The sequence below is a fragment of the Pantherophis guttatus genome, chromosome 6 (genome assembly GCF_059756535.1).
Source record: "Pantherophis guttatus breed Tessera chromosome 6, ASM5975653v1, whole genome shotgun sequence".
Classification (NCBI taxonomy): domain Eukaryota; kingdom Metazoa; phylum Chordata; class Lepidosauria; order Squamata; family Colubridae; genus Pantherophis; species Pantherophis guttatus.
This window is the reverse complement of record NC_142068.1, coordinates 47,284,137-47,311,065: the sequence shown is the minus strand read 5'-3', so window position 1 is coordinate 47,311,065 and position 26,929 is coordinate 47,284,137. Positions and strand designations below refer to the sequence as shown.

Sequence of the window (26,929 nt, the reverse complement as noted above, 5' to 3'; positions counted from 1 at the left end):
GCATATTGGAAAAGCAGCTTGTTCTCTTCTTAATATACAATTCTTCCCAGCCTAGTGCTCCTCAGTCATGTGGGATTTAACTTTCATCACATCAGTCTGGCTGTGTATTAGGGAAACTGAATTTTAATACATCTGGAAGATACACAGTTGAAGAAGGCTGCTGGACCTGATCTCAACAGAGACAGGAGTTTTTACAATTAGCTAAATTTATGGGGGGGGGATCTGCACTATTTAATTCTGCTTTGCACTTCACTGATAGGCAAGCACATCTGTGTATAACAGCAAAATCAGTCTTTCCAAAAGATTCTTGGTAATAAGTTTATACAAGGATTTAGGCTTGGAATGACTGCTGCAAAGATTATGGAATTAGAAAGAAAAAAACACATCAACAAAGTGAAATGATATGAAATTAGGAAGAAATACACATCTCAAATGAGGACAAACAATAATGTTGTCAAAGACCTGAGGAAACTGTAAATGTGATTGCTATGGAAGAGAAGGAAAGTAAGATAATTTATTTTATAGTACAAGTTTAGATAAATTCTAGAATGATTGCATACTAAAAGGAAATTATTGCACACTAAAAAGATACATTAGTAGTGAATAATTAAGTCTCCATAGTTAAGTGTACATAGTCACAGGAATATAATACACAGTTAACTAAAGCAGGAATAACAATGATTAGCAATTAAAGAATTAAATTCAACAAAACTAGAAGAGATAGCAGTGTTAAAAATAAATACCGAAACCACATTTAAAGCTAAATTTTAGCTAAAACAACTTTTAATGTTAACTTTAAAAAGACTGAGCAGCATGAAGATTTATCTCCTGCAGTGTAAAATTATAGTTAATTAAAAGCCATAGTAGCAAGAATGTTAATAATGTGTGGCTGTCATACCACTGCCTTTAAACAATTTTTTTTCTTTAAATAGAAACAAAGCAGAAATTCTATTTTCAAATAGAAATTTTGTTTAATAGTGAAACAAGATAATTAATACACTGATGAAAATAAATTGGACCCAATCCAGGGAAAGGTTAACAATCCAGGAAAATAAATGGGACTAATAATTCTATAAACCTTTCATAGCAGGTTTCATGTAAAAGTATGGCAATCTAGCAAAAATTGTAGGACTCTAGCATGATAGAGGTGCAAACTTTCAGATGTGAAATTTTGGGATCCAATCTGAGTTGGTCACCGGGACCAGAGATTTAGTCTTCCGAGCTTTCAGACTCATGCAACATTATCCTGGGTCATGTATGCTTGCCTTCATTTGTGTGAAATTTTAGTTTCTCAACAACATTGTAGACCTTACCATAATGTGCAGTTGACTATCATCAACATTTGAGAGTTTAAAATATGTATATATACACTAAGTTTAACATCATTAACTTTAATAAGTTGTCACTTTTTCCAACACCTGGTTTGGACCTGTGGTTTGGATTAACAATAATGAACATTAAAATCAGGATACATATATATGTTAACTTTAGTTAATATTATGTCTCATGTCTTTCTAGGCAAAAGCAAACTTAAATCTGCAATCAAGTATACATTCAAAGATATACTTCTACTCAGCGGAGAACTTACGAGCTGATCTCAATAGGAGTTGAAATCAGCACCTGCTCATAGTCTACACATAAAATTATGCTCAAAGAAGGATGTGCTACAAACATTTAGGCTCAAATGGCACCTGAGAGACATACACAGCCAGCTAGACTATTTCTTTCAGCAGAATGAACAGAGAGTAGAACATTTTTCTTTGTTCCAGATTTTTACACTGATCTGAGTTATACTATAATAAACATAGCAGTGGTAGCATTTCCATCACTACATAGTTGTCATAGACAGACAGACACAAAGATTTGTGAGTAACAGGCATTTTGTGACAACAGGCCCCTATGGTTATGTGATATTCAGAAACGGATCCAATAGGAATACATATGCTGCTTGTCTTTGTTTATATTTTTATATGTAATGCTTACTTTAAAATATATAAGAGTACCATTGCTCATGAAAAAGGAATGAGAGAAGGGTGTACCACTTACAGTAACATGTATTTTAATGAACCTAAATTGTTATCAGTTTTAACATCAGTTTGATCAACATTGTACATTATAATTTAAACAGTATCATAAACAAAGTGCTCCAAAGCCACCAAAGAATTTACAGTTTTGGGTCGTGAAGGAAATCCTCACTCAAAGTGATTAGTTGCCAGATTTCTTTTAAAGTGTTTTTTGTCCTCTGGCACAAATTGCCTAGATAATTTTAATTAAGAAAATGATAATTCTTTCCTTCTCTTCATAGATACTTTCATTCGTGGACTTGGGAAGGATGGAATAGGAATAAGGTGTAATTCCAAGATAGAAATTTAAAAAATCAATCCATCCCAAAGTGGACTCCACTTTTTCTGATCTGACAAGTCAGTAGGTCTTTATAATACTTTTGGTTCTTGTAGTTTGGTAAATCATCCTTTGACAATCTTGACTACTAGTCTTTAATTGACCATTGGGTTTACTTAACTTGGTTTAATAGTCTTGTACTTTGGTAATCTTTATCTGTTTATAAAGTTGTGATGGCAGAATTATTCTGATTATTACACAGTAATATGAAATGACGGCTGCCAGTTCTTTAGCTGGTGTTGGCTTTCATATGCATCAAGTTCTTCCCAAGAATTTAGGATGGCATGTATTGGCATAGTATATGTGCGGACCCAAGCAAGTCTTTTGAAATTGACAGATGGAAATTTGTCAAGGTGCAGATTTTCTAAGTGGTGTCCAAACTTTTTTGGCATGGCACATACCATGCTGATAACTACTGGGAACAACTATGGCTGATGTATTTCATAACCTTTCAGCTTCAATTTTGAAACTTTGAAATTTTTGTGATTTTCTCCAATTTTTTGTCTTCTGTTCTGCTATCTAGTATTGCCGCATCTATGATCCACACTTTCACTTTTTCAATCGCAGTTAAATCTGGTGTGTTGTGAGTCAAGAATTTATCAGTTTGTATTTGGAAATCTATTTTAATTTGCTCATTTTCAATTAATTTTTCAACTATCATATATGTTCCTATCAACTTTTCATGAGTGGCACTTGATAATCTTTACAGATATACCTATGAATCATTTTGGTGACTGTTTTGTTGTTGTTTATAATCAGTTTGTATGATCTTCTGGCATGAGCTGAATATATGATCTACTGTTTCTTCTGCTTCTTTGTATAATTTGCACTTTATTTGATGATTTTTCAATTCTTGCCTTGATTGCATTAGTTCAGAGGTTCCCAACCTTTTCTGTACCCCGCACCCCTAGAACACTTCTGATATACTCTTTCACCTTACAAAAGTAAATAATTATATGCATCTAATTATTCATATATACTATAATTTTGAAACTTCTAAACCCAAGTTTTCGCACCCCCTGGAATATTGTCTCGGACCCCCGGTTGGGAATCCCTGCATTAGTTTGAATAGCTTCCTCTTGAGAGCAGTCAAAATCAAAATTCCAGTTTCTTTTTTTTTTATTATTATTAAATGGGTTGATAGTCTGGCTCTTCCACTAAGAGCTGTCTGGAATGGGTGACCCTTCTGGTAGAATACACTACATCAACATAGCTCTTATCAGACCATCACAAGCCCTTTCCCTTGTAACTTCAAGGAGAGATTATTATTATTATTATTATTATTATTATTATTATTATTATGGTTGGTTGCACAATCAGATGTTTAAATTGGATTTGGCAAATGTCTATGGAGATTCTTAGTCATCCAGGTCATGGTTGTCCCAAAGGTCCTTTTTCAAGAGGCAACTGACTCTTTGAAAAACTTTCTGGTTTTTCTTTGAAGACATTTCAGTTCACATCCAAGAAGCTTCTTCAGCTCTGATTGGATGATGGAAAATGGAAGGATTTACCATATATTCCTTGCAGACAGCTGGTCATTTGCATTCTTTTTAGAGAGTCATTGAAGCCACTTGGAGGTTTATCTGTGTCCTCAGGGTTACCGGAGTAGTGCAAATATGTGTGGAAACTTCTTGGAACTGCTGCAAATTATTGAGAAAGACATCTATTGAGTCTTCCCCAATGACTGGGATGGACAGGTGTTTTTCTTTAATAATATTAAGGATAATGTCACAGGATGAAAGCTGTTCCAAGTAAAGCTGCTTTTTGTAATTGACTGATGGTCATTTTATCAATGGCAATGGTGTTCTAGTGATGCTACAAATATTTTGAATTGCTCCCCAGCTGCCTATTACTATTCCTACTACCTTTGCTTTCTTTTGTTTCAGTTATTATACTTTCTTAATATTATTTTTATTATTATTCATAAATCTGATTTACAATAGCATCTCTAAAATAACAGACTCATCTTAGATACATCAATGGGAGTCTTAGATCACAGATGTTCAATCTGTAGCCTGTATGCCATAGGGCAGGGGTGTCAAACTCATGGCCTCATCACGTGATATATGTGGACTTTTTCCCCTTCGCTAAATCAGGCGTGGGTGTGGCCAATGCGTGACGCATATGGCCCGAGGCCGAGAGTTTGACAGCCCTGCCATAGGGGATCTACTGGAGTGTGAGAGGCATAGTACCCAACATGCTGTTCAAAGGTTGGGTGGCCCCTATCACAATAAAACTTTCATCTTAGCCTTAGTTGTAGAAATGGCAATATTAATGCATAAGGCCAAATAGCATCATTTATAATATCTCCTCTAAATGATGGTTCACATAGGTGAGCTGTGTCACTGAGAGGACTGCAGATTTCTTGATTTTGTCTTACATTCACCCCAAGTTCTCATTTATTCAGTTACAGAGTATAACAATCTGAAGCTGCCTAAAGTTGTCTGGATTACATATCATAACCCAATCCTTCCTTCCTTCCTTAAACTGTTCCTGTATCAAAATTCATTGTATGAAACCAATTAGCCATAAAAATAAAAATCAATTACCTTGGGAGTCATCTATTTTTGAAATATAGCAGCTGGCAAAGAGAGAACACTTTACAATGTTCTTGTACATACAGCATGCCATCCTATATTACATGGAAAAATATTCTGCTCTAAAATCTGACTGTGGGTCAAAAGCATTGGTACAAGAAACAATAACCAGAGGCAGTGGAAGCAGGAAGAGCTGGCCTAGAAGAAAAGCCCATTTGTCTTCATTCCTGTCACCTGGAAGGCTGTGATTATCTGCTTGCAAAAATGGGGGTCATCTTTTCAAACTAGGGCAGTCCAGATTTGTTTGGACTTTAGGGCTCAGAAACCCCAGCAACTTGCCAGAGATTTTTGGAATTCAATACTGAACACAGCTGGGGGGGAGCTGCCATTTGGCGAAAGGTGAGTTTGGGCAGAAGTTAATACAGGAGGGGAAATAGGTGACCACAGCACACTGCAATATTTCCGGATGTAATATTCAGGAAAAGGATAAGAGATAAAACCTTATTGGTTCTTGGCAAATCTTGCTATACTAAGTGCAATTCCAGTCACATGAGGCTGGGGGGAGGGGGGGACAGAAAAAGGCAATTAAAATGACAGTGGGATCAGTTGGATCCCTTCCCCTTTAATGAAAGGTTACAATATCTGGAGCTTGAAAGAAAGCTTAAAAACAGTTGAGTAATGGGACCAAGATAGAGGTGAATATAATCATGCATATAAAGTGCCTGGAGAAATATTTCTCTATGTTTCAAGTAATACCCAACAGCAAGGTCATCCACTGATTCGAAGTAGCAGGAGATTCAAGGCAGGAAAAAAAAAAGCCCTTCTCCGTGTGCTGCACATAGTTGAACCCTGTACAGCGATATGATGATGGGTATAAATTGAGATGACTTTAAAAGAGGATCAAACAAATTCAAGGTGGCTAAAAGAATCAGCAATCTCAAATGGCAACGCTACCTGCTATTTCCAGAGTAGAGACTTATGAAAACCAATTGTTCGTTTCCAGCCTCTCAGTGAAAGAGAACAGTTGTTTTCACATATTAGATTGATCCCTATCAGCCATTTCCCCCAATAATTAGTTTTAGGTTTCTTTCCTGGTGAATTTTTAATCCTGAAAGGTTCAGTCATGATCCCTACTTGATCTTCAAGTGCTAATGTCTTCCAGAAAATTCCCTCATACTATATTGGGTTTTTTTAGAATAGAGTTTGGGATATTTTTCAAAGGAGTCTTTCTAAAACCACTCAAAATAGCATTCTCCCTTGGATTCACTTAACAAACCTAATGTTCAATGTGAATATTATTTTATATGTACAACAAGCCATCTTCTCAAGAGGCATTCAGCAAACTTCAATTTTATCAGTTCTTAGAAATGCTTGATTCCATGAAACACCACATTTCTTCTACTTTTGTCCATGATCATTTTTGAGTGCCTTTTAAAGGAGACCTTTAAAAAACCTTTCTGGTCTTATTTGCATAACATTGAATATCTAAGAAGACACTTTCAATCAAAGAAATGTTATACTATGTTTTGGTAATTAACTATTATTTATACAATCACTTAGCTATGTCATTTACATTTTAATAGACTTATTGATTTTAATTATAGTTGACTGCTGCACTACCTACGCTTTGTATTATTTGCCATGATTTATGGTTGAAACAATATATACATTTATTAATTCATGTTCAGTTAGCTTAGCATGTTCTCTAAAATAATGTATAAACATTTTGCCTGATTTAGGATAATTGTTATGTTCCTGTGTTGATAGATGTAATGCGATTAAAGCAGTGCTAGGATTCAAATAATTTAACAACCACTTCTCTGCCCTAATGATTTCTTCCAACAACCAGTTCACCAAGCTGCTCAGAAAGTTAACAAACGGTTCTCCCGAAGTGGTGTGAACTGGCTGAATCCCACCAGTGGATTAAAGTATGCAATAAGGAATCTACACCTCTTTGTAAATACCCCTCTTATTCTCTAAAATGAAAATTCTTTCTTGAAATCTCTCTTAAAGTACTTCTGGGATTTGCATCCACTCAGGGACTGGGCTGCTTCTTCTCCCTGTCTCCATGCCAGTAATCTCCAAAGTTTGAGAAATCTATTGGACTGATGCACAGATTTAAGAATCAGCAAGTCTTCTCTTCTGCCATCAACTTGCTAAGGATTCTTAGAAAACAACTTCATCCACAACACGAGAAATAATGGTACTAGCTTGTCTTCTAGAATAGATTTAAGAAACATAATTACAGTAGATACAGCATTGTACTCCTTGAATTCTTGAAAGATGCTTGCAAGTGTTAATATTATTGAACTTCATGGTAAAAATGATTTCTGTAGTGATGGAATATATTTTTTAAACTTAATGGAAAGAAGCCATTTTTCAGTCACTGACAGCCACATCCTCTATAGAAACAAATTCTGTGAGAATACCATGTTCCTGAGGAAATGTACCCTGCTAGTAAGGGAAATGAAACTTTAACAGTGCAATCCTGTATCTTTACCCTCAAGTAAATGTTGATTTTGTTGGCTTATCATGCAAAGACAAAATGAGGTTTGTTCAGTGGCTTATAAATCACTATGGTTTACAAAATCTGATTTATGATTTACATGCGCAAATCCAACCAAATGAGCTTTTTTAATAAACCATAGTTGTCTGAACCAGGAATCAACATGTTCTACAGTCTTAGATGATTTAAATAACTTTACTTTTGAATAGGCATGTATGAAATTGTATTTTCAGTTCTTTCTAATTTATTTATTTAATATTAAATTTATTTGCCACCCATCTTGCCATGGGGCCCCTCCAGGCAGCTTGCAACAGTAGAACGTAAAATTGTGAAAATGTAACTATGACAATAGTAAAACAAAGAAACAAAATAAATAATGCATTTTATGAATTATGAATTAAAAGATGGTTGGGTATGGAGTAGAATGTGCAGGGGGGAAGGTGGGATCTGCTATTAGTCTAATAACTACCTCCACTATTAGGGTTCCCCAGGCCAACCAGCAGAACCAAGTCTTCAAGCTCTTATGAAAGGACAGGATGGTACGGGCAGACTTCATTCCAGGGGTCAGGATGTTCCAAAGGGGTGGCACTAGGCAGAAAAGGCTCTTTGCTTGGATCCTGCTTGCCAGAATTCCTTAATTGACAGGATCTGCAGCAGGCCTCCTCTGCCAGCATGAATGGGATAGGCCTGTCCTACTAAGATGAGATGGCTCATCAAGTAAACTGGACCTATGCCATGGGGGTCATAGCCAACACCTTGAACTGCACTCAGAAGCAAACTGGCAGCCAGTGCAACTTGCAGAGCAGCAGTAACATGGGCCATTCTAGTGGTCCCAAAGACTGCTCTCACTGTAGCACTCTGCACTAGCTGAAGCTTCTGAATGTACTTCAGGGTAGCCCTATGTAGAGTGCCTTGCAGTAGTTCAGACAAGACGTGACTCAGACTAGTGACTGAATGCAAGGAGTCCTGATCAAGGAAACGCCACAGATGGCACACAAATTGAAGTGCACCTGTCTCTTGGTCATGCCTGGCACCTACTCGTTGAAAACTTGTTGCAAGTCTAGGAGAGCCCCTAAGTTGCAAACAGATCTAAACAGAGTAGTGCAATCCCACCCAAGACTAACAATCTCAAAGATTTGGATCTTGAAGCTCCATGCATGTCTAATGTCCTCTGTATTAGTGGCATTTGCTCTATATAACTGTATGTCCATTTCCCCCCAAATGATAAAAAATGACATCTTTTGACCTCATCTGATAAACCCTCCCTAGCTATTGAGCTACTGGATTTGGAAAATATCTAGCAATATACTGTTTTTTCCCATTTACTTTGTAAATTGCTTGCAATCAATATAAACTATTTGGCACTTTTGCCAATTAACTGGTTTTAAAAAAACAACTCATTGAAATAAATTGATAATACTCTGACATGACAGCAGAAATGTATTTCCATTATGCAACAATATTTTGCCTGTAATTTATCTACAACCCCTAAATGCGAATCCTTCTGAAGCCAATTTGGACTACTAAACTAAATTTTGCATACATTTTCATATATGTAACTCAGTCAATCTGAGCACTGTAATTTTAGCAAGATAAATATATCTGGAAATAAGTAGAGACACTGAAGGAACAATATTGAAATCACCATGGATTTCACTGAATTCATGAAAGGGCCTCCTTTGCAGGATGTCTTTCCTCTCTCAGAGGAAAGAATTTGTGATTCTGTAACTATCAGAATTCTAGATGGCTGTGATCTAAGGACAGTACACAAACTGTGAAATCCCCCCCTGCCTTGGGAAACATTGCTATTTATTTTGGGGGTGTACTGTGAAGATCATTCTGTGTCACATGCTATTTATTTGTTTGATTGCTTTAGAACATCCACAGTGTTCTTTTCCAGTAGAATAAATCCTACTGTGTAACATTCACAGATAGGGGTAAAAAAAACCTTACCCAGCTTCAGGAAGGCAGCCAGGTAATTTTGTTATTAGCTGGCTTCTATATAGCTGTCTGTCTATTGGCCTGCAGGAGGATTTTTTTTTAGTTCAAGAAAACAAACTGGTTTTTACATAAAGGGATTTTCATGCGCAATTAATTTACGTGCCTGACTACATCAAGCATTGTAGTCTGTGATGCAGAACTTCTGAGGCAGAGATTAGCTTCTTTAGTTATTTTTGCAATATTATTCTAATGGCGGGACCTCCTGTTCTACAATACTGGTCTTGTCTCATCAGAGAGCATGATTTACTTGCAGTGTTTGTTACAAACCACATTTATGGCAAAATGAGATCATACATGTAATGATGTCATGATTGAAATGATGCAAGTACGTAATTGTGTTAAAATGTCTGACACAAATACATAACTTACATGTGACATCATGATGCAATCATCATCATTTGCCTCTGTTCCCCACCGTGCAGCAGGTAGCTCTGGGCCCAAACTTGCTAATTTCCATTCCACATAAAACAGGAGTGAAGAAATTTAAGACAGATATTTTGTCTCTCTGTTACTATATAGCAGATTAAGTTTAGCTAGAAAATAAGTTGCTGCAGTAGTTATAGGCACCAAGCTAGAAACCAGAAGATTATAAAGCTGCCCGCAACTTCCCATAGTGGTTGTCACATACCTAAACTGTGAAGGGGTATGTATAAGTTGCAGATGGCCACAGATGGGCTGATGCAAACACCTCCCAAATCCCAACTGTACATTGTGTGGAGAGGCGCGTTCTGCATGCTGATTGTTTAATCTTACTTCCTGTTTTGTGCTTTGCTGTTTGAGTTCTCCCAGCCAGAACGTTAAAATTTGCAGATATATGAATGCAACAGCTATGCAACCATCTTTGAATGACAGATGCATATGTTCCCTCACATTCAGTGCTGGGGAAGTCTGCTCAGGTCACTATTAGACCTCTTGCAGTTTGCCTACCGAGCAAAGAGGTTGGCAGATGATACTGTCACTATGTCATTAGGCTACATCCTGCAACATTTTGAATCAATGGGGACCTATGCACAGGTCCTTTTTATGGACTCAGTGTTCAATACCATCATTCCAGAAATTCTCTACTCTAAATCAATACAGCTTACTGTACCTACTCATACTTTTAGGTGGATATTCAATTTTTTGACAGATAAGGAGCAACAGGTGAGGCTAGGGAAAATTACATCTAGTACCCGGGCAATAAGCACAGATTCCTCTCAGGGCTGTGTGCTCTCTTGGTTGCTCTTTTTTCTCTATACCAGTGATTGAACCTCAAGGGAACCTCTGTCAAAGTTCTGAAGTTTGCAGATGATTCACTGGCCTCATCTGAAATGGTGATGAGTCTGCAGATAGACATGAAGTTGAACAATTGGCCCTGTGCAGCCATAACAATCTAGAGCTGAATACTCTTAAAACTGTGGCTTGAGATGAGAGTGGATTTTTGGAGGAACCCTTCTATTTAACCACCTCTTACTATATTTGACAGCATAGTATCAGCAGTAGAATCCTTCAAATTTTGGGGTTCTATAATCCCCCAAGACTTGAAACAGACACTTAACATTAGAACCATCATTAAAAAGGCACAACAAAGACTGTTCTTCCTGCATCAACTCAGGAAATTCAGACTGCCCAGGGAGCTATTGATACAGTTTTACAAAGGAATTATTGAGTCTTGTCATTTGTACTTCTATAACTATCTGGTTTGATATAGCAACCAAGCAGAACAGATACAGACTCCAACAGATAGTGAAGACTGCAAAAAGAACAATGACAACTAGCCTGCCTTCCACAGAAGACCTGAATATTGTGAGGGTCAAAAGGAGGGCTGAGAAGATATCTGCAGACCCCTCACATCCTAGACATAAACCGCCTTGGGATGGTGCTACAAAGCATTGTAGACAAAGCAACTGGATACAGATACTCTTTTCCCCCCTCAGGCCATCACTCTTGCTGAATACCTAATTCTCACAGTGCTGTCTAATGTCTATGTGTATTTACCGATACTACCACATGGCTTTAGTATTATTATTTTTAATATCTTTCTCACTCCCCCCTCTTATTGGTATTATTATTATTATTATTATTATTATTATTATTATTATTATTATCTTCATCATCATCATCTTCATCATAATTCTGTTGCTTTGTATGTACACTGAGATTATAATCACACTAGGCCAAATAAAGTATTCAATTCAATACAATTCGCTCTCCAGGAGCCAATAAGCAAAGTCAATAGGGGAAGCTGGATACACAACTGCAATTACTCACCTAACAATGGTGGCACAAAAGATCATAAATTCAGGCATACCTCACTTAACAACTGCCTGTTTAGCCATTGTGGCCCCAGTTGGGATTTTCCAGACTACCTGTAGAAAAAAAGACCTACTCAGTTCTTCATTTCCTGACTGAAAAATAGGCTCTTTGTTGTTTATTAGTCATCTGTTAATTTGATCTGACCTGAAATCATTTTCCATGCAATGTGACCACTCAGTGACAGGAAGTATTTGGAATTACTGAAAGGTGCTTCGTTATACAGAAGCTTTCCCAAACCTTAAGTTTCAATAGTTTTGGTGGGTGAGTAATATTTTTCCTCAGCCCTGTTGGCAATTGAATTGTAGAATAACATCAACAAATACATACTTTTCTATATGTACATCCATATGTGCTGGGGAGTTTATTTTTGGAAATCTGATCATCCTAAAGCACACAAACTGCATTCGCTTGACCCTCTTTTAAAGAACTCAATATCCTCCTCTTTAGCGAAAGTTTCTCAGTTTGAATTAATAGTCATTTTACTTCCTTTAATCTGTGTTTAACTGTTTATATTTAACATTTCAATTGTTCACTACTTTAAGTGCCCTTGGGGCAGAAATTTAAGCACCATTGGATATAAATTAAATTAAACACACACACACCCCAACCATCATCACTTGAGTAAAATGTAGTTGGCTAGTTCGTTGTGTTGTGCAATACCGCCAATGACTGCAGAACAGTCAGGAAGGTGAATCAGAAAATCCTAGACACCTTCCGGATGCAGAGCATTGCCTCTTCCCTGCAAAAATTTTGTTGTAAATCATTGCTGAAGACGGAGGGAGTGACATGTAGCCTTCTGTTTGGAAAAGCCATTGGTTTAATTGGGGAAAAATACAGTTGAAGCTCTGTTTCTCTTGAGGGTAAAATGTAATTATAAAGTTCTGAACAAGAATATGCAGCTTCATATACATCAAAGAGTTAATTTCTTAAAGAATGCATCTAAAAGCTGATGGTGTGATTTCTGGTTTTCCAGGTACTGTGATGTGCGTTGGTAGCAGTTTTTTCCTCTGCCAAAACTCACCCACTTCCTTTCTGCACACAAATAAGTCAAGTACACTATGTGAATTCTAGGCTTCCAAGTACTTTAATTTTGTGCAGAAGGGAGCAAGAGGTTTAATGCTTTCTTTCTTTTCAATTTTCTGATGAAAAATGTCACCTCTTGACTTGCTCTTTGCTCAGAGTTGCCTTTTATAATACAATCTTTAGAAGCTAAATTAAACACGAGTGTGACCCAGGTCTCCTGTGACCCCCCCCCCCAGAACGCCCTTTTTGTGGCCTAGTGTTCCCATACTGTATATATTATGACTACCAAATGTAATAGGATAATGTACTCTGATACACCTAAAGAAACCTAGATCCAGAAAAAAAGATTGAATAGAATAAATTCTTTATTATGGTCATTGACCAGCAATAGACATACAATAAATTAAAAATAATACTGACATTAATGGTGAATATTAACATCCCTGTTATGAAAATACATGATCTCAAAATGTTAGGGTCACTCCCTAATTTACATGAGTGGGGAGCCGATAAGTATGTGGGTAAATGTATTTTTCTAATAATTGTTATAGATATCTCCCAAAAATTGGCCCCAGTTGACATCTATAATTCTGTAACCAATTTTTTTATTGTGGACATTGCAGCGACAAAGAATTTTGCCACTGCACACACGATAGCCGGGTTTGAGTCTTGGAGGAGAAAGCCTACATAAAAGTAATCTGCCCTCCCTGGCAATATCTCTAGTAAGGGGAGAATATATATTGACCTACATTCTCTGTATAACTCACAGGATGTGAGGGTGATCTGGCTGCGACATCTGTCACACCATTGATCGCCAGGGTTGATTCGGCTGATCTGGCTGGCTAGGTGGGTGTCCCCTTCCTCCCTCGCCGCTCCATGTGCGTCCCTCCCGAAGCTGCGCACTCAGTGGAAGAGGATGATCATCCCAGATAGAAGGAGTGTAGCAATCTTCTGTCAAGGGTATACAATAGCTGCGTTCCCCTGCTAGAACCTCCAAACAAAGATTGATAAAACATCTCTCATTACAGTTAGTCATCGGCTTCTCGCCATAATTGAGCCCAAAATTTATATTGCTAAGCAAAACAGTTGTTAAGTGAATTTTGCTGCATTTTACGACCTTTCTTGCCACAGTTGTTAAGGGAACCACTGCAGTTGTTGAGTTAGTAACACGGTTGTTAAGCGAATCTGCCTTCCCCATTGACTTTGCTTGTCAGAAGGTCGCAAAAGGAATCACGTGACCCTGGGACACTGCAACCATCATAAATATGAACCAGTTTTCAAGCATCTGAATTTTGATCACGTGATCATAGGGATGTTGTAATAGTCGTAAGTGTAAAAAATAGTCTTAAGTCACTTTTTCCAGTGTTGTTGTAACTTTAAACAGTCACTAAATGAATTCTTGTAAATCAAGGACTACCTATATGCAAAAATGCCTGCCTGTATTTTATGATGACCTGGACTTTCACCATAATGTCTTACCTTCTATTGTGTTGCAAATGTGTGGGTGGATGGAAAATCCCCTTCTGAACATGAAATCATTAACACCTGGTAAATGGGGAAATTAATCTGCTGCAAGTGATTTTGAATCTTTGGATCTCAGTGCATATGGCACAGAGCTCAGCACATAACTCATATGCTGGTAATCCTCTCCTCCAACACTCCTAGAGTGTCTAAAGTATTTTATAGAATCACTTAGAGCTCAATTGACTTTGAGGATCTTTTTTGTGGATTAAGAATTGTGAGCTCTTAACATATTCAGAAGGTTTGTAATTATAATTTTTAATTATTTTGTTTAAAATAATTTACTTTGTATCTTCCCAAAGTGAATTGTGGCACTAGAAAGAGGTTCTAGGGCTAAGAGATTTGGCTTGTTCATCAGATATGGCCTTATCCGAATTAGAAGATAAGGTAAAGGTAAAGGTTCCCCTTGCACATATATGCTAGTTGTTCCCGACTCTATGGGGCAGTGCTCGTCTTCGTTTCAAAGCCAAAGAGCCAGCGCTGTCCGAAGACGTCTCCGTGGTCATGTAGCCGGCATGACTAAACGCCAAAGGCACACAGAACGCTGCTACCTTCCTACCAAAGGTGGTCCCTATTTTTGTACTTGCATTTTTTTACATGCTTTCAAACTGCTAGGTTGGCAGAAGCTGGGATAAGTAACGGGAGCTCACCCCGTTACGCGGCACTAGGGATTCGAACCGCTGAACTGCCAACCTTTCAATCAACAAGCTCAGCATCTTAGCCACTGAGCCACCACATCCCTTGAATTAGAAGATAGGGGTATATTAATCCATGCCCTGATCACCACACAACTGGACAACTGAAATCGTAACTCCAACTTTGTATAGGGCTGCCTTTGAAGCTGATTCAGAAGCTACCCTTGATACAGAATGTAGTGATGGGCAGCCAATAAATTTAAACAAACGAATAATAGTGACCAGACCAGGGGTGAAATCCAGCAGGTTCTGAAAGGTTCTGGAGAACCAGTAGTGGAAATTTTGAGCAGTTCGGAGAACCGCCAAATACCACCTCTGGCTGGCCCCAGAATGGGGTGGGAATGGGGATTTTGCAATATCTTTCCCCCAGGAGTGGGGTGGGAATGGGGATTTTGCAGTATCCTTCCCCTGCCACGCCTCCCAAGCCACACCACGCCCACTAAGCCATGCCCACAGAACCGATAGTAAAAAAAAATTGGATTTCATCACTGGACCAGACTAACAGGGGAAAACCACAACTATAGAAAATCCCTACACACCTATGAGACACCTTTGTAAACACTACAGATTTCCTTTAAAGCCATATATGGCACAGCTCTCCCTCACGTAACAGATTGTGGGTTACAGTATGAATCTCCCTGATCTATGAGAGGAGGTGCTCAAGGCCCACCTTGGTGAGGTGAGGCGAGCAGACCTTCTCAGTGGTTGCCTATACAGTATGGAATATGCTGGTCCCAGAAACACATTGCTCCTGTCTCCTAGCATCGAAGCAAGGGCTAAAATTCTTCCTTTTAAGACAGTTTTATTGCCTAAGCCATGCTAGGGGGCAATTGTGCGGTTTGTTTTAAAATGTATTTATGATTGAATTTAATGGAGGCGATAGTGATGCTCCTTTGACATTGTACACCGCCCAAACCCTTTCTATTGGGCGGCGTAAAAATTGTTGGAATAAAACAAAGCAGAGAGAAAAAAAAATGCCTAACTCTAACGAAGTCTCCTCCGAATCCACGACCCGGAAGCTCGGGACCTTCGTTAAGGTTCGCCGCTAGCCTTCGGAGGGCAGCCGCCGTTGCCGCAGGAGCCCGCTAGATGGCGCCCCAGAGTCCTCCAGGGTTTTCATACCGGTTGCCCAGCTGCGGCTTCGCCTTGACGGGCCGCCGCTCACTCCGCACCGGCTCGGGTTGTGAGCGGCGGAGGAGCGGATCTGGGTCGAGCGGCGTGTGGGCCGAGAGGTAGACCTCCAGCTGCGGCCGGAGCTCAGGTGAGACAAGGGGGCTACTACCTCCTTGGCGGGTGAGGCGGAGCGGCGAAGCTCTGCGGTGGTGTGTTGCGCGCGTGTGTGGGTGTATAGTTGGAGGGATTTCGGAGTAAGAGGCGGGGGATGCGGAGAGTCCCCACGATATGCGCTGGTGTGTCGGCGGGGCGGAGTGTTGGGGGGGGGGGGCGCTGAGGTCTGCGATCTGGAGGTGGGCGGGTTTATACCTGGATGCAAGAAAAGGTCGGGGGCGGGGAAAAAAGCCGAGGAATATTGTAGATTTGGGGGGGGGGGTCCGCGCTAGTCACGTGTCACGATTAGGTGGTGGTGGGGATGTACGTCGGAACGTATGTGATGCTAGTCGGAGAAGACCCAAAGTATGGAATGTGCGTTTAAGACAAGGGATAAGCAGCCTGCTATTCTCCAGAGCCCAGGCTCTTTGGACTGCAACTCCTGTAAGCGCCAGCCAGCCCTGGCATTGTCAGAGGTAAGGAGGGTTATTCTGTACCTGGAGAGCCTCGGGTTGCTGTCTCCTTGCTGAAGACAAGAATAGGAAGGGAAATACCGTAGGAGGAACTGGAGCACTTGAGAGTTGGATGATATGTGGCTAATGTCCCCCCATGAGAAGGCACAACATTGACAAGACTTCCTGGGGAAAGGGGTCGCAGGCTAAGCTAGCAGTATATGAGCGGCAAGGGAATAAGCTGAGGCTGAGCCACTAGAGAGGCAGAATGTGGGACTCAGATACTAGATCTGAGTATGGCATTGGGTAAAACAAGAATGACACTGATTACTTAAGGGATAGACTTGTCCCGGGCATGGCAGCTCTTAGCATTACAGCTGAAGAAAAAAAAAACCGGCATACAGATAGAGCAGACTCCAAGAACAGAATAAAGTTGAGGCATGGATTGCATGGAAATCCAGCCAATGCATAGAAATAACTGAATCAGGAATCTATAGAAGGAGTTTGCACTACAGTTGATGCTTCTGCGCTGGAGAGCTTGACGAATTACAGAGGAGAGCAGTGGTCGGCAGAGTGACCAAATTACCCAAATATCAAAAAGCCTGTGCCTTGTGGAAGGTGTTTGTTTTGAAATACTATTTTGAAACTGAGGATGTGGAACTGCACTTTTCCGAAATCAGTTTTAAAAAAAAAAATCAGAAGGAAAAACTATCCTAAGTTCACTATTAGTCATTCATTAAGGCCTGCCAAAATGTGGCAAAGAGTTATATGCTCTTTTGTGAGATTTTGCTTCATCCTAATTTAGAGATTGCCCCAGCTGTTTTGTTTTTTGAAACTTGTAAAAATAAGTGTCTTGCATTTTGGTAAGAGCTGCGGCAGACTGAGTTGCTTCTTTAAAATATTAGAAACTTTATTAAGAAAGGGTTATCATTTTTACTGACATAATTAGAGGAAGTTGACAGTGATGTGTTTACTGTATATGCATCACCGGACAAATGTCACTTTACTTTCCCTACACAGGTGTGCATGGGTATGTTCATTGTTTATAGGCTAAACTATGACAGCCTGCCAGTGGATGCTTTCATTTGGAGTTCTGCACCAAACCTTAAATGGTTTCTTCCAGTTATGGTTCTAATGGATCTGATAATAGGGGGGTTTTCTCATTGGGTGTACCCACCTAATAAAATAAACACTTGAAATATTGTCATAAGTACATGGTTTTGTACTTACCTATTTAAAGCATTTATATGTTGGTCCTCATTTTAAAAAATCTGCACTGTTACATAACCTAATGAGGAAAACATCTTATGTGAAATGACCTTCAGATACTTAAAGAATAGGACAAACTGTCCTCTGAAGGCATAAGATGATATGAAAATTGGTAATGAACCCACCATTCCCTTTTAACTATGTAAGCTTCTGTGCTTACAATGAAGGTGGTTGAATGTCTGCTGCATAAACCTTTTTGTGATTTTTCAAAAGTGATTACTGTTGAATTTGCTTCCACAGAAAAGTGGATTTAGATTCTTACTATTTCATTTTATACTAATCAATATCCACAAATACATTTGTACTCTTTGACCCCAGTCACTAAAATTTCTGCCTATGCCAGTGATGTAGGATCCTGAATTGGTACATTTTTTTCTATCAGAAAGGTTACTAAAGTTAGTTTGTTGGGTTTACTTGATGGTTTATATCAGGGCTGTCAAACTCGCGGCCTGCGGGCCAGATGTGTCACACGCTGGCCATGCCCACGCCTGGTTTAGCGCAGGGGGAAAAAGTCTCGATATGTCATGTGACATCGCCGTGACGCCGTGGGTTTGACACCCCTGGTCTATATGTTTGTTTTTGAGGACAATGAATTGGAAAACTTCAGACTACTGCAGTTCTTTCACTAATATCAGCAGGAAGCTTGCAAGACACAAATAGGAATCCAGGACAAAGGAAGAAATGCATAAAATTACTACTAATGAAACTAATCTATTACGGCCAACTATGGAAAAGACAGATTATTTACTTCTGTTATTGTTGATTCTCTCTTTGTTCTTCCTTTTTAAGAACTGTCTCAAATGATATGCTAAATATTTTGCCTGTGCCTTACCAAACATATCCCCTATCTTGCCAGTTTTGCTGCAGGTCCTCTTCCTTCCTGTTGGCTGTGTATTAAACAAGTTTATGATGTAATGGATCTATTATCTTCCATTTGTGTAGAAGAAAGAGAAAAACACCTCATTTTCCCTCCTGTCTTTTTGTCTAAACTTGCAGTGCTGGGTTCTTGTGCAGTATTATCCTCCTTCTCTTACAAATCCATCTGAACCTTTTTCCTTTATAAATGTAATGGGTTCTTGTAATGGAGTGATTTATTTAGCCTTTTTTGGCAGACTGACTGTTGTAAGAAGAAACTACCAGAAGCACTCAGAATAATTGGTATAGTCATCTTTAAAGGTTTAGTAGTGAATAGTTGCATAAGCCCTAGCACCTTATTTTGGAGCACTGTATAGCAAAGATGTTCTACCAGTTTGGCAGTTTATGGCCTCTATTGCTATACAAACTGCCTTAAATATGATCTTCCAGTTACTCCAGGCATATCCTCTGAACTGGAACTAAATTGTCCACGAGTTCTTGGGTAAATTCATTATAGGATAGGAATACATAGTACCTTTCCTTATTTGACCGAACTGTAGCACAAACTTGCCTTGGCATTTTCTTTTTTCTGTTGTCTGCCACTAAAATCATCTTATCTGCAGTTCATGAGTACAGTTAAGTTGTCCTTGTTGTATAATTTAAAAGAGTATTTCCCCCTTATTCCAGCACCATCCAAGGGCAGCCCCAAGATTTTCCATTATCTTGGAATCATTAGTTAGCTGGCAGTGACTAGGTACAGAAATGTTGGGGGTAGGATAAGAAACAGGCAATAGAGAAAGCAATTTTAATGCTAGCATAGGTTGTTGTTTTTTTGCCATGTTAAGGATGGATAGTTACAAGCATACTAGATATTTGGAGAAGAGCACTCATTTTTGGCCAGTACGCAAGAAGGAGGGCATTTCTGCTTTATAATAACAAAGAGTATGACATATGCTGACTTGCAGTATTGAACACCTCCTGTTTTTGCATTTAGGGCAATACCACAGAATTGGGAGTATGACAAATCTTTCACCTTAGGGAATTGTTACAACTATCTTGTGAAACAAGGAAATTAGATAATTTTCCCTCAATAGCTAAGGGAGAGCAACTTATTTCTTTAGCAGTTAATTGAATGCTTGAACAAATGGATTCTAAGTTATATCCCTAAGAGAGATTGTTGCAATTCTTATTCCTTTTTTATATGTTTATATAAAACTGAATTTGATAGAAGTATTTATTCTATGAACATCATGTTTTAATTGTATATCAATAATGCAAGGACAGAAACACTATCTATCCAGGTATTTCCTTCTAAACAATTTTCTTCATCTAAAGTTAGAATATATATGTTGCAATCTTACCTCCAGTTACTTGGGAGTAAATTTCATTTAAGACAGTAAAACTTCTCAACAGACATGCAAAAATTAGCACTGTTCTCTCAATACGGTAGTATTGTTGCTTTAGAAAGACAGGAACTTGATTACTACTGAATAAGACTATTGATCCATCTAACCCAGTATTGGTAAAATGTCCAAATTGGTCTTTTGGGGTGTCCAGCCATACTTGGCATTCACCCAGATCTGAGCGTCCATGTTGGGGTATCAGTTAGGCCTACAGAGAGGAATATCTTTGTGGACTCCCCAAATTTAGCATCTTGAGTCTATAAGTCAGCTTCACTTTCCAGGCATGTCTCTCTCAGAATCAGCTGTAGAAAGCTGGAAGTGCTGTACCAGTTCTAGAACCTAAACACCATGGATCATTCCTGCTGGGAAGATAGATCCCATTATGACTTACCAAAACAGGCTCCAGAATAATCACCATGACATTCCTAAAATTTTGCTCAAAGATAAAACTAATTTAGACTCTATATTAATCCTAATCCCAATGTAGCCATTACAACATGCCTTCTGGTTCAGCCCTAAGATAATAAACATAATTCAGTCAAATCTGTTACATTCTACCTCTTCACAGGCAATCCAGTCAACCTGCACCCCTTTAACTTCTTAAGTGAATTGCAACATGAGAATCAAGAATCAATCACTGTTAGATTCTCATTTTACTATCTTAAATGAAATGTTTAAACAATGTTTAAAATTGATACCTAAAATTGTAATCTAAAGAGGGAAGTGCAAAAGAAAAGGGAGAAGTTCTTAGAGAAGTTCTTCCTAAGAAACTGTTTAATTGGCCCTCATCTTCCATGGCAGTTGATTTTTGAGGGCAGGAGTGGGTGAAGATAGGATGCTGGTTAGTATAGAAATCTACACTGCTGGTTTATCTCCAAGAGGCTGGAAAGACTTCCTCCTTTTTGTAGTTCTTCTCTTTGTTTTAAAGTTTAATACTTAGAGCAGTGTTTCTCAACCTTGGAAGCTTGAAGATGGGTGGACTTCAACTCCCAGAATCCCCCAGCCAGCGCTATCTTAGAGCATTTGACGGTTTCCCCTCCAATTGGTTCTTTCATTCCATTTCTCTATGGCCAAGACTGCTTGATGCCCTCTTTTCGTGACTTTCCATCTGTCTGAACCAATGACAAATTGAAGTTTTCTCACCCTGCAGGTCCTTTGGCAGACTGTGACAGCAGACTCTCACTTCTTTTTGGCTCTTTGTGGTTGGCTAAAAATGCTTGGATCCTGGGGTTCAAACTGCACCTGTTAACTGCAAGATCTGATAAGAGATGAAGGGGAGACAAAGAGGGGGGGTTGGGATTATCTAGGTCAGAGAGAGGAGTCTGAGCTCAAGTTTAGCATGGCTTCACTGTTATTTTCTATCATGGTGTTTCTGCCAAAAGCAAGATTCTTGGCTTATTTATCACCCTGACTGGCAGGGCTATTCAGGATTCAGGCAGGATCTTTTCTGGTAGTGAGTGGAGATGTTAGAATCTGAACTGACCTTCTGAATGCTGTTACTTCATAACTCGTTCTGCTATCTGAATGTCTACAAGGTTTCTTGCCAATAACCTCTGTCCAACCGATTCAGATTTTAATTGGTAACCCAGCAAAGGGTTCCAGTCTGAATAGGCTCCCCTATGGTTAATATTTGCTAAAATATAGATGGGAGATTTAATTATATCTCTCCATCATGTTACCTAATCCAGCCTAGAGGCTGTTTCTAAGAAATCCTTACTAGTAACACTGTAAATTTAAAAATCTATAAAAAAAGCGTACATATAGGCATTAATTTTTAAAGAAGATCAGTAATGATACAAGATTTTGACACAGAGTACTGAAGATTAGCCAACCTTTTGAAAACTCTAATGAATAGAAAAATATTTATAACTAATTTATTTATCCATAATTTTGTTCTTCTCTACACCTATTAATAATTATCTTGAAGCCATCTTCTTGTAATATAATCCTATTAGCTCTTCTACCAATTGTAATAGTAACATAAGTCAACAGGTTTGCAGATTGCTTCTAATAGCAGACTGAAATATGTTACCATATCATATGGACTAGTCAGCTTGGCACAATCTATAGTATTTGGCCCTGATCCTGAAGTTGATGAGAGTAAGTAGTCCAACATAGCTTAACAATATGAAATATCTGAGTGGGCTTAACTATTGGCATTGCTTTGGTCTTCATAATTCCTTCATTTTTTCATTTCCCTTGCACCCAGACTTTTCATCCAATTGGCTGTTGAAGATGCTTCAAATATATCACTTTCTCAAGTGCATTTTAAGGACCAGATTAACGTCAGTGCTAAATTATTTACAGTGCTTCCCTTTTTGATAAACTTTAAAGCAAAGTATAAATATACAAAATGCCGGGCATTTGCAATTTCTCATTATCACATTAGCTTTTTAACACTTCTGCCATAACACTTTTGTCATATCATTTCTTCCCACTTGCAAAATAACCGCACCCAGTATCTTTGGATTTTTCCAAAAAATCAGCTCAAACAACTGAAAAAACCGTATACAGTCCAATCAAAGAACCACCAAGACCATTCCCACCAACAGTGAAAGGGAAAGGCACTAGAATATACATTGAGCGCAAACTCACTCCCTACCAGCACTGATGATGTTACCTAGTTTGGGTAATGAAATGATTGGGGGGAAAAAACCCAAACAAGCTCAAAGAGACCAAGGAACCTTCATTTCCACACTGAGCTGCAAATATTTTGCTTTTCAGAGCCACATACAGCCATATATAAACACCAGCAGGAGTATAACTGGAAATCATAGAATCACATACTTAAAAAAGGGTAAAGGGTAAAGGAATCTCTGCAGATTTCACTCCACTAGCCATTACAGACTATTAGGGGCAGTGCTCATCTCCATTTCAAGGCTGTTGAGCCAGCGTTGTCGGAAGACATTTCCGTGGTCATGTAGCCAGCATCACATCATGGAGCATTGTTACCTCCCCACTGAAGTGGTACCTATTTATCTACTCGCATTTGCATGTTTCGAATTGCTAAATTGATAGGAGATGAGGCAGGAATAAGCGCTCACTCCATCATGCAGTGCTTGCGTATTGAACCTGGGGCTGTCAATGTTCTATCCAACAAGCCCAGCGACTTAACTATTGAGCCATCGTGCCAACTCATCATGCTGCTGCCACATTCTGCTCCAGGTTAAACCAAGATGTGCTCTTTTCATTTGAGGTATTCTGTTTCTGCTGAATTGTGACCAAACAGAAACATTGAAGGATAATTATATATAAATAATGAAATCCTACCCACTTGAAGTACTGAGTCCCCCAATGGTATGCTATTGAAAGATCAAGGGTAGACTTCAATAAAAAGAATTGCATGGCTATGCACTATAGAAAGGAAAGGAGCTTCTACTCTGCATTCTGAAAGAATTGTCATTCTATGAACTTAATTAGAAACTTCTGTAGAGGAAGATTCAACTGTGGTAACAGTGGAAGAATCAAACAATAATGAATATAGGAGATCTGTTACTATTCTCCAGGCCAATGTTCTCCATGTGTTCTTCTAAGAATAAAATCAAGAAGTAAAAAAAAAAAATCTGTTGTCATAATGGGTTAACCACACAAAGACTGGATAAATACCCATTTGATTACAGTTCAGAAGAAACGGCTATCATTATCTGGACTCTTGTCAGTCTGGTTTCAGACAAGGTTATAGGACCAAAAGAGTATCAATTGTGCTTGTGGATTAATTCTGGTGGGAGTGGGAGGAAGTAATACAGGTTGTTCTCCCTTACCAACATAAATGGGACCAGGAACTCATTTGCTAAGCAATGGAGTCATAAGTGCAACATCAAATGACTACAATGTTGGAGAGATCCCAAGCCAGAGAAAGAAGTCAAGCGAGGAATTCATCTGGAGTCATTATGTAGGCATAAGAGGGCATGGTCTGACATCCCCCACCCCCTTTGAATGCTGTGGATCCTTATCTAATCTGTCCCAGATGCAGACTGCTAGTCTGGGAAGATTTCTGTGTAATTAGTATGAGCAATAAAGTAGCTAATTGAACTCTTCACATCTGGATCTGGTTGTTTACATCTGACTGCAACAATTTACAATGGTAGTTACTGACTTCCACATTGACTTTGCTTGATGGAAGGCAGTAGTAAAGGTTATAAATGGTGATCACATGACCACAAGTTGCTACAATGTAATTGCAAGCTGGTTGTCAATTACCCAAATCACAATCACATGGCTGTAGGGATGTTGTAACGGTCACAGCTATGTGAGCCTAGGGTCCTTCTGGACTTGCAGCCCTTTTTTGAGGAACAAGTGACAATCATGACTTTTGCACTATTTGCCTTGTGTGCCAGTTGCACTTTTCTTGGACCGGGAAACTGTGCTCACTGTGAGTTGCACTTTAGTTATTTCCTAAATTGATTACTGCAGTGTACTGCACACAGTGCTGTTGTTGAGGAGCATTTGGAAGCTACAGCTGGTGCAGAATTTAGTGGTGTGAACAGTTATGAATGCACCTTGGTGTTCCATTGTTATAATTCTACTCAGGTAAGAATATCTGAACTGTTATTTTTAAGGGGAGTGCTTAAGGCAGCCAGGTTCAGTATTAGAAGGATGGGCCTTTATTAAAAGAAGCAACCTGTGACATCCAGATTGAGTACTCTCCATAGAGGTGGACATTAGCTCCTATGATTTCATGGCCAGCATCTCTATTGCTCAGAATTCTAAGAGTTAGTCTACATATCTAAAAGCTTAATTGCTACTTATAAATCAAAAACAAGTAAACAAAGTTCAGATTTGTCCATCCATAAGTTCTGAGAGAATTCAAATATAAAACTGTGGATTTTTGCAAGTAGAAATACGTTACATACCATAAAAACTACAGGAATAGGCATTTGTAGAGCTTATTGTTAATAACGTCAGGAAACTTTTCCAAACTAGAGATTCAAAAGAAGGAATGACTATCACATTGAATTTACACCTCTTACCCAAAAGTGTTACATTAAAGTCATGTATGAACCCAGCTTTTGTCAAGAACATGTGCCCTTTTTTAAAGCAGGGACTGTGCTTAATGTTTGCATATTTTATTTTATTATTTTATTTTATTGAGCTGTTCAATTTTCCCTAGGAACAATGGTTTTGAGTTGAGAAGTTCCCTTCAGTTTATGCCCGGAAAAACAACTCTGTGAATTAGTTTGGAATAAGAGACAAAATTATAGATCCAAATTCATCTAGGGAGTTTCCATAGTTGAGGCTGAATTTGAATAGGATGAGGATTGCAGTGACATAGTAATAATGCAAAGTGGACAGGCTTGATGCAAAATGTTCGTACTAGCAATTGTTTTGCTTGCCTTTTTTTTCCAACCTGTAGATAAGTTTATTATCCTCTGAGACAACTTGGTCTTATTGAGTGCACTGCCTTCCCAAATTGTACTGCTGGTAGTTTAGCAAGTATTGTCTACAAACACTGTAACATACAATCAAAAAATTGGGTCTTTAGTTGGAGCATCAGCCTAATAGGAATTTTAGTGGAAGAAAAGAAATGAATGGAGTGGAGTGGAATTTCTAAGTATGGATTCGTCATTTTAAAAAAACATAAAAATGAGAAATTGTTCTTAGTAGTGAAAGAATGGTAGTCCCCTCCCCACGTATTTAGACAAAAGCTTTACTTGTTGGTTATTTATTTATGCATGCAGATGTTTATCCTGACCCTGCATCACTGAGGATGGCTCATAACATTGTAAAAACATCATAATAAGACGCATTCATTAAAATAGGGAGGCAGAATCCATTGATAAAACAATCCTTAAATATATAAACTATTTAGCTAGTAGACATTGAAAAGAAACACCATCAAATGGTAAAAGACATCCAGATGGTTGGACCATCTGCTCCTTGTGCTGAGAGATCCATGGAATAGATTGTCATGAAAATCCTGTGAGATCATCATCAGAAGCATCAAAACATCCCTGCTGGATCAGACAAAAGTTTATCCAATGTAGCATTTTATGACACACCGAATTACATGGCAGCATTTGGGTGTATTTGGTATACCCACATGTATGGACAGAAGCTACTGTTGGTATGTAAGACATGCAGCTATCAACACTAACAGCCACCAGTAGGCTAATCTCTCACCCATTTGTCTAGTCTTCTTTTAAAATTAAATGGTGGTTTTCACCCCATCATAAATCAGGAAATTCCATAGTTTAACCCAAATTTTGTAAAGAAACAATAACTTAGATATTAACACTGTAAAAGATCCATGAAGCAGTGAGTTGTCTCCTGTCCAAAAAACCCTACTTTATGTTTCATGAATTTTTTGTCCCTGTAATATGGAGGAATACAACTACTTTCCTATGAATAAGTGCTAGGATCAGGTTCAAATGTTTCATTTTTTTTATACCTATGAAGCAAAATGATAGTTGTTTCATAGCTGTTTTAAATAATGGGGATATTATTTGGTGAAGAGGACAAGGGAAGGAAAAGTTACAATTCAGGACACTGTTATCCCTGTGTCACAACTTGTAAAAGGAATGTCCGGCCTGGCTCCCTTCAGGAGCCTTATTGCTTTGAATTTATTCAGAGTCCTGCAGCATCTGATGCATAGGGGTTACAGGGAGCACCCCACATGTGTGGCAGTGTGGAAAAGGTAAATGTAAAGCCAGTGGTGGGATTCAAGTAGTTTAACAACCGGTTCTCTGCCCTAATGATTTCTTCCAAC

The 26,929-nt window shown here is 38.7% G+C and overlaps 1 protein-coding gene across 5 annotated transcripts in view; it reads left to right on the top strand.

The window, feature by feature from the left end:
- The first annotated feature begins 15,678 nt into the window (after positions 1–15,678).
- The window catches only part of SEMA4G (semaphorin 4G), a 102,995-nt gene continuing 91,744 nt past the window's right edge, over positions 15,679–26,929 (top strand). The window contains exon 1 of one of the 5 annotated variants that reach the window (XM_034439953.3): positions 15,679–16,239. The gene's annotated coding sequence lies outside the window, so the exon portion shown is untranslated. Of the gene's footprint in view, positions 16,240–16,347; positions 16,721–26,929 lie in introns of those variants that run through there. The other 4 variants (XM_034439954.3, XM_034439952.3, XM_060682936.2 and 1 more) reach the window with 4 other exon arrangements.